The sequence below is a fragment of the Cryptomeria japonica genome, chromosome 2 (genome assembly GCF_030272615.1).
Source record: "Cryptomeria japonica chromosome 2, Sugi_1.0, whole genome shotgun sequence".
NCBI lineage: Eukaryota > Viridiplantae > Streptophyta > Pinopsida > Cupressales > Cupressaceae > Cryptomeria > Cryptomeria japonica.
Window position 1 is genome coordinate 138437062 of NC_081406.1, and position 16706 is coordinate 138453767.

The window sequence follows — 16706 nt, forward strand, 5'->3', positions numbered from 1 at the left end:
GACAAACATTTTTTGCCTTAGTCTACTGACAATTGGTGTATATGATTTAGTCTTGTATAGTGATATCCATTTTTTGTATCCATTGAGTGAAATTTGATAATCAAATCATAATCCGAACAATGATATGTTTGTAACTGATCTTAACCTTATATTTAATACAAAAAAAATACAAATTAATTAATTTATATTTAAATATTTATTTAATTTAATTTATTATTCAATTACACATACAACTGGATTGTCTTTAGACACTTCAACATCAAGATCTAGTTAACCTTCCCTAATACCTATAGTTAGAGAAATCTAAGGCAACAAACAACTTTCTATGTACTAATCTTGACAATAGTTACAAAAATTAGACACAAGTAATCATAAATTCTATTCATATCATAACATAGTGATTCACCTCGAAAAAAAAAGTTTGAGAGAAAAATCTCACACTCCAAAAGTCACCCAATATATTATTTTGAAATCAACAAGATTATAATATACTTGTAGAGCAAGCTTTCTTTAGGAATATCACCAACCAAAGATTTGGAGGCAACTCAACTGCTAATCAACTCTCACATACAATAAAACAATGCATAATTGTAATATAATGCCCTTAGAAAATATGATTGTATTATAGGATAAACAAAGACAGTATAATGGTTTCTCCCGCTCTACTCAACGGCTCCTTCCCTGCGGGTTTTGCTCTTCCCAACGGATCCTCCCTTGCTGCTGCTGCTGCTCCCGCTCTGCTCAACGGCTCCTCTGCTCTTCCCAATAGATCCTCCCTTGCGGCTGCTGCTCTACGCTCCTCTACAGAGCTGGTGCCTCGGTCTACTGTTGGTTGGGCCATTGGTGGTTCTCACAATGATGGTGAGTTTCCCCCACTCGTGGTTGCTACTTCCGGTGCTAGTGGTGTGGTTGCTCTGTCTACTACATTGGGTGATTTTGCTGCTGTAGAAGGTACTTCTATTGCCAAGATCCCTGTTGGTGATTTTGTTCCTCCCAAACCTAGTGTCTCTGATCCAGTTCTAGATTTGGATACCTTTTCGGCTGTTGCGGGTGCTATTGACGACCTTCTTGTGGGTGATAATGCTATGGCCAAACCCTTTGCTGGGAAGCGTAGCTTTGCCCGTGTGGCTAAATCTGTTGCCCAACCTTCGAGGGGGATTCATCCTCTTCCTTATGCCAAGACCTCCCCTGTTGTAGTCTGTGGCCGTGAGGTTATGGAGAATGTTGACTTCTGTCAACGCAACGCTCTGGTCTGCAAATTTACTGGGTTTTGGCCTTCCCTCTCGATCCTCCATCGTTGGGTGAGTGATTCTTTGAAGCCCCATATTTCTTTTAGCATTGAGCTTTTCCCTTGTGCTAAGGGGTTTTTTGTTGCTTCCTTCGCCTCTACTCATGATCGGGATTTGATTTTGGGTAAGCTATGGTCTTGGGAGGATCACTCTCTCTCCCTTAAGCCCTGGACTCCTTCCTTCAACCCCCTTATGAAATCTCTCTTTGTTCGTCCGGTTTGGGTCCGCCTCCCCAATCTCCCCCTCCATTTTTAGGAACCTTCTTGTTTTGAGGGCATCGGTAACTCCATTGGTAGCTTCTTGAAGGTTGATGGTGCCACGTTCTCCATGGGTCATTCTACCTTTGCTCGCCTATTAATTGATGTTGACATATCACTGACCCTCCCTAGGGATGTGGTTCTTATGGTTGGGGACATGCCTTGGACACCGCTGGATTATGAGGGCCTCCCATTTCGCTGTCGAAGGTGTTTCTCAACGGGCCACCTTGCTTCTGAATGTTCTCTCTCGCCGCAAAAGTGCTGCTACTTGGTAGAAGGATGCTACAGAAGACCACTTGACGATTAATGCTTAAGATTCTGTTTCGGTTGATTCATCTCAAGATGAGGTGCCCCTTACTACTGATGAAGCCTTGGTTGATGCTACTCTTGTTGCGGCCCCTTCCGCCCCTTTGGTTCCTTCTCTTGTTGCTCTTGCTTCTCACCTTCACTCTGCTCTTGGCGATTCTTCTCTTGTTGTTGCTCCGCTGCAACAATGTGTTGCCGCTTTGCAACAACAGTCTGGTAGTGACCCTGCAGGGTCTTCCCCGCTTGTTTCTTCTTCGAAAGTTCCTAATGATAGTGTGGCTTGGAAGGTTGTTTGTCGTAGGCGGAAAGGAAAATCTAACCACCTTTCGCAAGACCCCCCTTGTCAAGATTCGGGGTTTTCTCCCCCCACTTGATTTGGGTTGGGTTGTTGATGGTTTGATAGGTTGGTTTGGCCTGTCCGACTTTGTCCTTTTGGGGTTTGCACCCCGGCTTGGTCTTTTAATTTTGATGGCCTCTGGCTTTGTATTGGGTCAGCGCCCTTGTTAACGTTGCTTTTTTAATAAAAAACAAAGATAGTATAATCTCTATTTTCACATCTGAGACTCGGTGATGAACAATGTGTGTGTGTGTGTGCGTGCGAGTGTGTGCATTATTATAATTTGTAGAGAAATCAAATACATTCCCTTGCATTATGAGAAATATTTATACATGTACGAAATCAGTAATTGTGTATTCATGAGTTCAACAAATAGCTTAAATAAGCTAACAAACTATAACAAACCAAAAACAAGTAATAAAAAGCACAAACAAATAACAATACAGAGCTAATGATGAAATATACCAACATTCCCCCCTTATTACATCATTAATTTAAAGTGTTAATAAGAGAATCTTGAAATTTTTTTAACTTCATGCGTACAAGAGGCTTAGTGAAGATAATGCATGTTGGTCTTGTGCAGAGCAAACTTAAAGCTGAATGTTGTTTTGTTGAACATATTTCTGTATGAAATGATGGTCAATGTCAATATGCTTTGTCCGTTCATGAACCACTGGATTACAAACAATCTTGAGAACACTCTGATTGTCACAATAGAGGATTGTAGGTTGGTTTTGTGGTACCCCCAATCCTTCTTATATGCGACATAGACAAACTGCTACACAAACTATTACACTTGTTGCATGATATTTTTCTTTTGTTGAGGAACGAGCAACTATGGCTTGCTTCTTACTTCCCCAAGAGATAGGTCTTGAACCTAGAAAGAAAAAAAATCTAGAAGTGGATTTCTTATCATCAATAGAACTTGCATAATCTGCATCTGTGTATCCTACCAAGAGGAATTGATCATTTGTTTTATATTCCAAACCATGATTCAATGTACCTTGGATATGCCTTAGTACCCATTTTGATGCTTTCCAATGACATATTTTTTGGTTCTTGCATGAACCTTGATAGATAATTAACATAAAAACTAACATCTGGTCTAGTGTAAGTCAAGTAAATCAAACCTTCAATCATTTGTCGATAGAGAGTTGCATTCACCTAAGGAAATGTATCAGATGAAGATAATTGAAAACCTAATTCCATAGGTGTAGACATGGGTTTGGAGTCTACCATTTTGAACTTCTCAAATAGCGTCTTGGCATATTTTCTTTGTGATACAAAGATATGGTGATTTTTTTGTCATACCTCTAAGCCTAGACAATAGTGTAGTAGCTCGAAATCTATCATGTCAAATGTCGTCTTGAGATCATTCTTGCTTGTCTCAACCATTGCTTTTGAGTTTCCCGTGATAAGTAAGTCATCAACATATACATTAATAATCACAATATCCCCCCATTGATCCTTAAGGTAGAGATTTGGATCATATGGATTCCTAGTTAAACCATGTTGTAACAAATGTTCATCAATTTTGATATACCAAGCTCGTTGAGACCATAGGGACTTGACAAGTTTGCATAACTTTTCCTCTTTACCAAGTGCAATGTATCCCTTTGGTTGGGTTTGGACCTCTTCCTTAAGGTCTCTATTAAGAAATGCACTTTTTACATCTTTTTGATACAATTTCCATCCAAATTGTGTAGCTAAAGAAAAAATCATTCTAATGTTTTAATGTTTGCTATGGGATCAAATGTTTCCTCCTAGTCTATCCCTTCATTCTGGGCATAATCTTGGTTATAAGTCTAGCCTTATATTTGTCTATAGTACCATCTACCTTATACTTAGTTTTGAATATCCATTTACATCCAATTGCTTTCTTACCAGGTGGTACATCAATAAGCTCCCAAGTTTTGTTTTTCATCAGAGATTGATACTTTGCATCCATATCCTTTTTCCACGGCCTTGATTCTAGTGCTTCCTGAACATTAGATGGCTCAAAATTTTCAACAATTGCAGTCATTAGAGCTAAGTTTACCTCATTGCGAGTCGTGCTACGAGTCCTTGGATCTAAAGTTGAAGTTTTTGGAACTTCGTCTAGCTTTGCATCTCAAATGGTACTAGTATACCACTTTGGTAAAGATTTTGAGACATGTGGGTGTTGATTGACTATCAACATTCCCATCATTTTTACCGTTCATGTTGAATATAAGAGCACCAGCTGAAGTAGGTTATGATGTGGGAGGAGTACTTGACTCACTTTTCTCATTAAAAATTACGTCTCTACTAATGTATATATTCTTTGTGGTTGGATCCATAAGATGATAAGCCTTAGGTTCATCACTATATTCGAGAAGAATACATTGCATTGATTGTTCATCTAGCTTCTTTCTTTTCTATTTAGGAATGTGCATATAAGCAGTGCATCCAAATACACAAAGATGAGAGATAGAAGACTTTACCCTTGTCCATGCTTCTTCTAGTGTGATGCCATCAAGAGCTTTGGTTGGTGCACGATTCAAAAGATAAATTGTTGTGTGAACAACTCTAGCCCAATATGCATGCTCCAGTTGAGAGTATTTCAACATACTTCAGACCATCTCCACAATGATGCAATTTCTTCATTCAAATGATGATCAAACAGAGACTGGAGGGAAACCGGAGTTAGTTGAAGAAATTGTTTCACCAGATATTGAAAAGCATAAGGGTGACATTACTTCTCAAATAGTTATTTTTGTTGATGAGGTTCAGGACACCATTAATCTATCTTGCAATATTATTGAACTAGATAAGCTATAACAACAACCACCGGTTATTACTATTTCACAGGTTAAAGCAATGGAAATATCGACAACTCAACCAAGTGTGGATATTCCACCCCCACCAGTAAAAGATCAATAAATGAAAACACAACTAGCACCGATTTCACAGGCTACTCAGGAGAAACTTGCAGAAAAAGTTGAAGAGAGTCCCTCTGAACAGGAAAAGAAACAAGAGGAAGAGAAAACTAAGGAGATAAGACCTGCTGAAAATGAAAAGGCAATGGTCAAGCAACAAAATGATGATGAAGATGAATCATTAGGAATCAAAGGGCCTATAGATATAGAGAATATGAGTGCATCAAAACTTATGGAGATTGCAACTGTGATGCAATCTAGGGCTCAGAAGAAGAGACTTAAGGAACAAAGGAAGGAAGTAGAAACTATCCAAACTGGTGTGGAGATTTTGTCCAGTCTTCTACCAGAGATTGCTATAGGAAATTTGTCAACTCCTATTGGAAAACTTGGCCAGTTGGTTGCAGATGCCTCTGTTCAACTCAAGTCCCTTGAGGAAGCAGCTCAGACTTTGGCTGAGAAAAAGTACAGGAAGAAAAGAGATGAACATATAATAAAATATATTGATACAGGGAAGATTGATTTATCCCTGAATAAAGATCTTTTGAGAAAAGCTATTGTCAACTCCATTTTGCTAAGGTGTGTATGATGTAGTCAATTGACGTTTAATTCTATGTTCACTTAGATATGTGGATAATTTTGTGCTGGTGTATTCCGTCCCCTCGATTGGAGCAGAGGACACGAATACGATGATTCATATATTTCCCCACAAGAGTGTGAAACTCTTTGAAGTAGGAAAAGGCTTCATCCTTATTCTGCAAACAATATATCCACATTTTCCTTGTGTGATCATCAACAAAAAGCTGAAAGTACCTATATCCATTATGAGTAGGTGTCATAGGGCTACATAGATGAGTATGCACCAACTAGAAGGGTTGGCTTGCACAATGCTCATTGGGATAGAAGGGTTCTCTATGTTGTTTTTCAATTATATAGCTAGAACAAACAACACTCAACTTCTCAAGTGACAGAAGCCCTTTGACCATGCTTTTCTGATTGAGTTTTAACAACTAGTGCTCAAATGACCAAATCTATGATGCGAAATCATAGCAAGATCATTGTCCTTAGTCAGTAAGGATTGATTATTAGCAGTTGTATCAAGCCTAAACATTTTGCCAATCTTAGTAGCACTGGCAACAATCTTTTCATTTTTAGACTTATCTTTGATAAGACAAATCTTTTCATCCTGATTGCTACAAACTCAATCCTAAGGTTGTGGTCAATAAATTGATTAACAAAAAGGAGATTTTTGGTAAGTCTTGGCATGTTCAAGACATAGTAAGCCTACAATGAGTGATGCCAAAATTCAAGAGATGTCACCAATACCTTTGATTTCATGGGTGGTATCATCTCCAAGAGTGACTGTACCATGATGGGGTTTCAATGTGAGAAAGAACTCCTTTTGTCCAATCATGTGCTTTGTAGCACTAGAGTCCACATACCCTATTGAGGTTGATTGTGAACCATCTTATGAAGTGTGGGTTGAAAGCATATATTCCTCATTTGGAGAATCTTTTGCTTCAGGAACATTACTTTGTTGTTTCTTTTTGTTCTTATGCTCTCATTGTGGTTTGCCACTTTGAAATGACTTCTTTGTATGTGGTTTTTTGGATGATCCTTCGTTGAAGGAGTTGTACCAACAATTTTTCATATCATATCCATTTTTTCACATATTGGACACTTCAGTTAAGGTTTGGATGAATTACTCGATTTGGGAGGTCTACTAGACTGCTTCATAGGCTTCTTACCTTTATGGCTTGTGGTCATGGCATGATCATCCTCACCATGTTCCTAGCTCATAGATTCTTCTTTCTGGAGAAGATTCACCAACCTCTCAAAAGTGGGTGTTGCCTATGTGACATTTAATGCTGTCACAAATACCTTGTAGCTAGATGGTTGTGCATGTAGAACAATATGAACCAAAAATGTATCATTAATTGTTTCTCCCAATGCTTCTAGGGAAGCTCTCAACTCAACAATCTGTTTCAGAAAGTATTTCAACTGTACTCCATCCTTCATCTTCATGCCATGTAGCTAACTCTGCAAATTCAGGATCTGATTTTGATTCTTAGCCTCATATACTATGTTGAGCTTGTTCCACGTATCTTCGGCTTTCGATGAGTGTCAGATGAAATGTTGAACTTCATCAGACACACCGAACAAAATGATCAATTTTTTCTTTCTGTCAGCTTGATAAAATTTATTTTGTTCATCAACATCTATCTTGTGTCTTATTGTGGTTCCACTGACCACATCCCAGACTTCCTCAAACTCAACTCAAGCTGAGTTTTGAGTTTGGTTTTCCAGGCATAATTGTTTCCATGTAGGACTTGTGAGTTTGGAATAAGGAATTTTAGAGAACTTCCTGCATTTTATTAGCTAAACATAGATTCTAGTTTTCTTTGATTTTTAAAACATGATAGAGAGAAAAATAACACCCCTTCAAAGAGTTGAGAGCTACACATGTTGTGCCAAAATAGAGGCTTACAATTGTTCATTGTGAGCTTAGTGGAGAAAAGTAATCATTAAAACTTTCAAATAAGAAATGCCATCATACATGACATATTCCTATTTGAGAAACAAATGATAAATCTCAGAGAAGGCTTATAAGTACCTCTTATGGGACGAGCTTTAAAAGCTCTCCTTTCCCAAATAAGCAAATTCAAACCCACACATGCACAAGACAATATTTATTTAAATAGTTGCTGCATACAAGCCTGATATGAACACCCCAAACCAACAAGGCTGTAAGAATTGGACATTGGTGAACCTTGAGGCTGATCTTTCATCATCTAACGCTTCCTCCATTACGTCACTAGTAGAACGTGAAAACATTTCCTTTAACAGGAACGTCAAAGCAACAAAGAGGTACAACTTCTACCAAACAATGCATTCAAGAGCCAAAGTAACAAATCAATTGGCCCGATCCGATAGCAAACAGGTGAGACGCCAATGGAAACTTTCAAGCAAATAAAGATGTCTTCAAAAGTATGTAATGTTGATGCAAATACAATAGCCATGGATGAAGTCCAACCTGATCATAGTAATAAACACGACCATATCAGTTGCCTCGAGCCAGTCAATGAAGGACCGCTGATCTAGTCTGGCCTTCTACAAATTGATGCAGATCTCAAGACTTTTACGGGCCGAGGTACAAGAGAAAAAGAAAATGAAAAAATAGGCTTTCACATATGTATGACTAAATAATAGGCACAAGATCGAACATTCTGTAATACCATATTATAATTTGCAGAGCAATCAAGTACATTGCTTTGCATTATGAGAAATATTTATACATGTAGGAAATCAGTAATCGTGTATTCAAGGGTTCAACAAATAGCTTAAAAAAGTTAACAAACTATAACAAACCGAAAACAATTAATAACATGCATAAACAAACTAACAGTACGGAGTTAATGATGGAATATACCAACATGCATATGTATGTATACATATACATACAGATGTGTGTGGGGGGCTTTCAAGAGCATTGTCTCTGAACACCCTTCGGGGTGCATGACCTTCAGACTCCTACCCCTCAATATGTTAACTTGTTATAATATTAGGGTTCATACAAAAAATTTCTTAACATAAAACACAATAATAAACTCCATAAGATCTATCATTGTTAGTTGTCAATAATAATGATGTTAATATTATAGGACTAAATAACTAATAAATTAATATTTGATGAGATGACACATTATACATAAATACGTTAAATTAACAATCACACTCAATACTAAAGCATAGTTCACATCCTTTGTAACTCTAATTGCCTTTGGTAGACATCACGAAGAGTCTCTTCGCTTTCATATTATGATTTATCGGGGTATGTACTTAGGTATCCAATTTTAATGACTCATTGATAAGATGTGTTGATATGGTTCTCTCGCAACTTTTACAACTCTTCCCTTATAAATGTACTTAAGATGTTGATGCACAAATAAATAAAAACAATCAAATGCTCAACTCATGGTCTACTAAGTGAAATAAAGAATCTATCTGAGGAAGTAATAACATAATAAAGTACATGTACCTCGTTATGACCCACTTAATAAGAAATATTGTGCAAATTAAAGTGTTAATCAATACATTATTAACCTTTTTCAAAGCTACACACAAAATGTACTTAAGATGTTGATGCACAAATAAATAAAAACAATCAAATGCTCAACTCATGGCCTACTAAGTGGAATAAAGAATCTATCTGAGGAAGTAATAACATAATAAAGTACATGTACCTCCTTATGACGCATTTAATAAGAAATATTGTGCAAATTAAAGTGTTAATTGATACATTATTAACCTTTTTCAAAGCTACACACAAATTTGTATAAGCATTCCATAAAAGTAACTAGTAACCAAGCATTCTTTAGTGTATTTATTGAATTAATTTATAGGATGAATGATAATGTCATTGAAGTTGAAGTAAACAGTTTTTGGATTTGATTGTGTCCAAGCTTTTTAAAAATCAACATTTTGGATCTCATTCATCCTGATGATGGATCATGGAGTGTGATTCAAAACGTTGATGTTTAAAAATCTTAGACAGTCAAATCCAGTAACTGTTTACTTCACTGTCATGGATTGTGGAAATATAATAGAATTGATAATGTCATTTAACAAGCTTGTCATATAGAGTACCATGCTTGCCTATTAAAACATAATAATTGTTTGTGGCATCTCTCATTAGATAATATAATCAATGGAGTAACATGAGAGGAGGATATGTCCCTAAAATGTAGCATACCCATAAAATCTATGCCATGTATGAGAATTAGTATAATAATAATCTACAAAATATATATTAACTATAGAAAAAGGATCCTACTGATTCTAGGAATTTTGAATTAGGGGGAGGAATAAAATAATATTCATTACTATTGAGACCTATATAGATCATATTATTAGTAAATTCTTGCATTTGTGTTTAAATTTCATGCAACTTTGAGTGCGATTCTTGCTAATTATAACTCTAGTATAGTTCTTAGTTAGTTGTTTATTTGGATTTAATGGATGAATAGATGGAAGAAATCAAATTAGAGATCAACAAATTCTAAAGAATAATGTATAAAGGCTTTTGTAACTTTGTAAAATTTCTAAAAGTATGAGGCTAAAAAAATTGTATATAGAAATTATTATCCAAATGATTTACATTTTTATTTTTGTTATTGGAATAATCACCCTCTAAACAGGTAATGGACTTTTAAAACTTAGAAGAGTAAGAATATACAATAGAACCATGAGAAGATGAACTATACTTAAGTGTGACATTAGATTTAAGAAACTATAATTTACTATTTTTGTCCATAAAAGAATTAAATCTATTAAAGTATACATTGTCTGAAAGAGTTGGAAAAAAATTTCAACTCGTACATGTTTAAATTGAAGATGAAACTTAGAGCATAAAAGTGTAAATCTAATAACGTAGTCATGTTTGCATTCATTAAGACTAGGGGAATAATTAAACAAATCAACAATACTTTAGTCTTTGGGCTCATTTTAACTTCAGGAAGTACTCGAAGAATAATTTGGATAATTAAAAAAATAATGGATGGATCCTTGAGGCAAAGAGAGAAATTCACACTAGCACAAAAATAAATTCTACACCATTCTCATTTCAAAGGGTTCCATATTCTACTAAGTTTTCTCTATCGACTCCATTGTTACAAGATTGTTAACAATCTATTAGTCAATATTATGTACAGTTCATTCTTATAGCACACACTCAACCTTAGAAGGTTTCCTCAACCTAACCATCTCCACAACTAAATCCTTTTCATCACCCTTCTTTCACCATTTTTCTCACTATTCCTCTAATAATGTTCCAAAATCCTCTTTTCATCGCTTCTTAAATACTTAATCCTTAAAATACCTATTGCTTAGTATTGTCTCTTAAATATCATTCCTCTAAATGACCCTATTTTCCTTGTCAGAAACATCCTAGTGATTCCCATAATCTCCCTTTTTATCTACTACACATGTACTTTATTTTTCTCTTCAAGGTTAGATATTTCACATATCTACACATCACATTCACCCCACATAGGATCACACACTCAAAATTTACCAACGCTGATATGAGGCTATAAATTCCATTCTATAGGGTTTATTGAGTTAGCTACCCAAATACCTACACCCCATTTTTCTCTTGCATCAATTTCAAAAATTAACAATTAGGCACTAGAGATTCTATTTTAGAACAAGAATTAGGAGAAATTGGCGAGAAATTCCTAATGTTTTTAGAGTCACTTGAACAAAATATAATTATGCCCATCACAATATCAACTAGTCTTATGGGAACTAGTGTTTTACTATCATAAAACCTAGTCGGTCACCAACACACTAATGCAAGATAGTTCTACATGTCACTAGTGTATTCCACTAACTCTTGTGTCTAGGCTTGTTAGAAATTTTTTAAATTTTCTAGGACCATTCTTCTACATTCCTAAGGCTCATTTCTTTTGTCAAATCCACTCTTATTATAGGTACAAACATTCTCAGCTTTCTCTTTCCATTTATATTTTTCTATCCTAGCTCTTTTATTAGTTTATGTTACTTAAATAAATCGATTTTTTTTTTTTTAATAAAAATTGAATATTGTTGTATTTACTATTTTATAATTTATAACATGGATCAAATTTTATTAATTTGAATAAATGCATTGAGAAGAATATTTAGTAGCTTTAACACATCCCTCTTAACAAGGCTTGTTTATGCTCATTCAAGTAGAATGAGTCGGATGTGGTATAGAGAAAGATATAAAATAAGGCATGGAAAAAGATGTTTACAAATACCTTTGAGAAATCAATTAAATCATGTGAGACATGTTCTCCTTCATCAAAACACTAGGAGGACTAATTTAATAACTTTGAAATAATAATCAGACTATAGGTGAGCATGCAAGTGAGCCTAAGATGATGTATGCTTTTGTAGTAGAATTAGATTCTTCAAAGATGTCACTATAATTATGTGCAAGTAGATTACGACCTACAATATTTAAGCATAATTTCAAATGAATAAATGAAAATCCATAAATATAACAATGTAGTACACAAATCAATACAAATGTGTGCTAGGTTAGTTAATAATGATGAGAAGGAGGAAGTCAAGAAGATTCGGTTTAAATCTAAATATTTAAATTTTAGGGCTTAAATATGTGACAATAGAAATGGTAAGAGTGGTGATTGGGTGATCTACAGATTGGGATCATTTATTAGGAAAATGTGACGATGATGACTAAGATAGGGTAATGTCATAATCTAGTAAATGTTAGTGTAAATAGTTTCATTTCACAACTAGTTATAGGTTGATCACTTCCTAAGATGACCTATTCACATTAACTTAAGTTTCCTTAGAAGGTATTCACGTACATTAAACTCTTTCATAATATCATTTGGGTTAATTATTTGTTTATTATTTGTGGAAGTATTTCTAGTTTTTTTCTTGTAGATCTTGAGTACTTCAACTATAAATTCATTCATGAATATGTCACTTTTAGGATTATTCCATAAATGACATTGTAATTGAAATCAACTCAAAACATACTATGCAATTTTCACCATCACAACCTTAAATAGGCTCATTCTTAGAGGAAGGATTTTTTTTTTTTGATAAAATAAAATAAAGAAGTACATATCATTGAGAAACATCTTTATGTAAATCTATAATAATTGAAACATGAACAATTGAGAGGTAGTGGCAATAGCTATCAAGGTGGTTGTAGAAACAAGAAAAGAACAACTTAAAAATACAACAAAAATAGCTACTACAACAACAAAAGAGGTTGTCGATACATGGTAACCACAATTCAAAATAACAATAGAAATTGAGAAGCAATTGCATTAGAATTTACCATAAGATATAATAGTTTGCCATTCTCCAACCATAGATGAATGTTACACAATTGGATCTTGATTGCTCTCGATACTTGTGTGCAACTGTTGAAGAAGATCATGAATCTTGTCATGCAAACTTCTATGCAAGTTCTCAATTTGGAGAGAAAAATTAGCACAAATCATTTAAATTTCTATTTGTACAGGAAGAATTGTGCTAGAGAAAAAAAAGCATTGCAATGGAGTTTCCAAATGCATTTGATAATCACATGCTTGCAAGTGTGGGATAGTGTAATGGTGTAAACTTAGGGTTTCACCAATTAAGATAATAAAACCACTGACTTTACTTAAGGAACAAATACATTTAAAGAGGGGCCAATCCAATAGATCTAGCCACAATCCAAATAGGAAAAGGGCTAAAATTTTAATTAGATTCACTAGTTTTTAGTTTGTCCCCTCTTTCTAGTTGAAATTTGGATGTCAATTGTGAGATTAGGGCAAGGCAAGGAATAATTGAAGTAAATTGATGCAAAAATAATGTTGTAGATATCCAACAAATCTACAGACTAGGATATGGGCAAAAGAAGAGATTCAAAATCTACTCCTAAAGTTTGATTTGATTTTATGGGACCAAGTAATAGAGATTCACCTTAGTCCTCTTATTTTAACTCCATCGAAATTTGAATTTGTTTGTTGTCATCAACTCTATTATAATCTCCGAGTACAACTCCTGAGTCAATTCCCTACACATAGAAAGAGAGAAGGAAGGGTTGTGGATAGGGCTTTGATTTAGGTCTAACCTTGGTTTAGGAATTAACCTTGAATTGAATAATGTAAATACTAAAGTAAATGCTAGGAGATATACCTCATATCTACAATGGTTGATAGAAAGATTGATAATGCAATGCTCTTTGAATGTAATCACAAATGTTGAATGTAATGGAATGACATACACATGAACATGAAAGACCTAATCAAATACACATGCTTGAAAGAAGATTGATGTAACCTTGCTCCATAATGCTTGAAGGATGAAATGTTGCTTTGAATGCTTAACGAATGCATGAATACTATAGATAGGTAGTGGATGTCAAAATGAATTGATAGGATGTCTTTATATAGGGTTCCCTAGGTGAATTACCAATCAGGCCAACCTCCAATGGTCAAGTGTAGCCATGGGGACCAAATTCCATCGGGGAGGGAGAGACTCCACTTGGTCTCAAATTGGGACCTGTTTAAGGAGGACCAAGGCACTAGGGGGCACCCTGGTCCAGGACTAGGGAGCCCCATGCCCGAGTCCTCCAAAAACAGAACCCGAAACTTAGAGACTGGGGAAGGTAGCTCCAAGATGGGACCCACTTAGTGGTGTCAACAGGTGACATCAAGATTGGAGTAAAGAGGACCAAAACGGACCTAGGGGAATGGAGATAGGACACACTAAAGTACGAGCACAAATATGAAGTGTGATTTGTACCGATTATAATTTATGACGCTATATTTAGCCCCCACTTTAATGGGACTATGAGCATATGCAAATTCTCACGATAAAGTAGTATGATTAGAGAGAGGAGCAACTAGGAGCGAGATCACAAGGAGATAAGCCATCTCTAATTTTGAGGAACGAAACTCCCAATATTAGGATCTTAACTCACACAATCACATACAAGGACACAAAACAAGGCAAAGACAAAAATCCAAACAAAGACAAAAGAAGCACAACACAAGGGGTTAGTACTAAAATAAAAAAGGCTCCAAGTCAACTAGTTGAAGAGACCACGATAATCAAATATCTCAGCCACTAATATCATTCTCAGAATACTATTACAAGAACACAAGTGGTCACATAAAAAGAACAAGAGCATGCATCAAGTGATGAACCGTGATCTACAAATAGAAAATCTATGAGATCATGGGTAAGAGAAAGGAGAGAACATGAATTCCATAGGCTAGCAAGTTGTTTTATGCTAAGTGATCCATGAGAAGAAGACTAAGAGAGGACATGGAATTGACAAGATAGCAAGTTGTGTTATTCTAGGTAACCCATTGGAACATGATTAATCACAAGGAAACAAGTTGTGTTATGTTGTGTGATTCATGTAAAGAAGGAGAGTCATATTAGTCTAGCACGATGTGTTATACTAGTTCCACTCATTTTGAAAAAGGAAGAGTTGAAAGTTCTAGCAAGTTATGTTATGCTAGTCAACTCACCCTGCTGCATATGTGGTTGTCTGATTTCAGGAGTTAAGCATCTCGTCTAAGTCTTAGATGTAGCTTTGAGCATGCAACAACCAGTATAAGATGTAATAAAAACAAATAGGTCTAGTTTTAAGAACATATCATATAAGAGTTAGGTCTAGTTATGAGAATTTATACCTCGTATAAGACATATAAAAAGGGTTGTGTCTAGTTTCGAGAATGAAGCATCTCGTATAAGAGTTAGATTTTGTTTTGAGAATGTACACCCCATATAAGACATGCAAAATCAAAATAATATTACAAAGAGGGTGATCTATATGACCCCCCTTAAGATGTCAACATAGGGGTATGCTGATGTCTTTAGGAAGCTAGAAACAAGGATACACACCTTCAACACCAAGAAGATATTCTTTAGGAAACAATGTACATAAATCCAAGCTAAAGAACTATGACTCTTATAAGCAAGGAAACGATAGTTGTAAAAGGGATATCTTACAACAAGTGTAAAGGGAATCCTTTGGAGGAGAAGGAGGAAGAGATCTTTGTTCAAAATATATCTACCCCCGAGAGGAGATTTTGAACAAAAATAACATCTTTGAACAAAAGAAAAGAAGGAGAAGAAAAATTCATACCTACCCCCTATTACTAGGTAAAGGGATTCCTAAAGGATAACACAGTTTTGACCCAGAGTGAGGGGTTTGTTTATAATAGACATGCATTGCCAAGTAAAGAAGAGATTGTCCTTAAGGATACACACCTCTTTCATAAGAGAGAATCCTTGAGCAAACAAACAACTTCATACAAGGAATGAGAAATCGTATCATAATAAAACACAACCCATCCATAGGGACGAAGATAAGGATTACACAACCTCCCAAAGAGATATTATACATAAAAGATGTAGCACTTCAAGCAAAGGAAAGTTCCTAAGAAAGGAACACATATGAACTCACATGAAGGAAGATTCAATGTGAGAAAAGACATCAAGATATGAAAAATACAACTCATAGAAGAGTCAATCTTCAAAAGGAGAGATAATTGAATATACTATCCTTGCCCCTCAAGTGAGGAGACAAGGATGAATTATGTTGTTGCCCAAGTATGATTGGAAATGAAGATGCATCACCACGCATGACAAAGAGCCGCAGATAAGGTTAAACTACTAGTAACATAGGGTGATGATAAACATAATAAGGTGAATGGAATGCTAAGGCACTACCTCTTCACCAAGAAAGACTGCAAGATCAATTATAAGAGCTATGTGAGATCGATCGTATTGGTTTTGAATAAATTCTTTGAAAGATTTACAATTTACAAGAGAATAAGAATAACAATGATGGAAAAGACAATAGTCACCACCTTCTTTTTTCTTATTTTTAAATCTTATGAAAGGAAAAACAACATTCTTATCATACTTCAATATCCAAAAGATTCTTTTAGCTTTGTCTTGATTGTCAACATGGGCAGGTCTTGTCTCTTGAGATCTAGGAAAAGGTGTGCTAGAAGGAGAAGGATTGTTTTCTATTATTTTGAGAGTTCCATTATCAACCAGTCCTTTTATTTCATTTTGAAAATCAAGACATTCATTT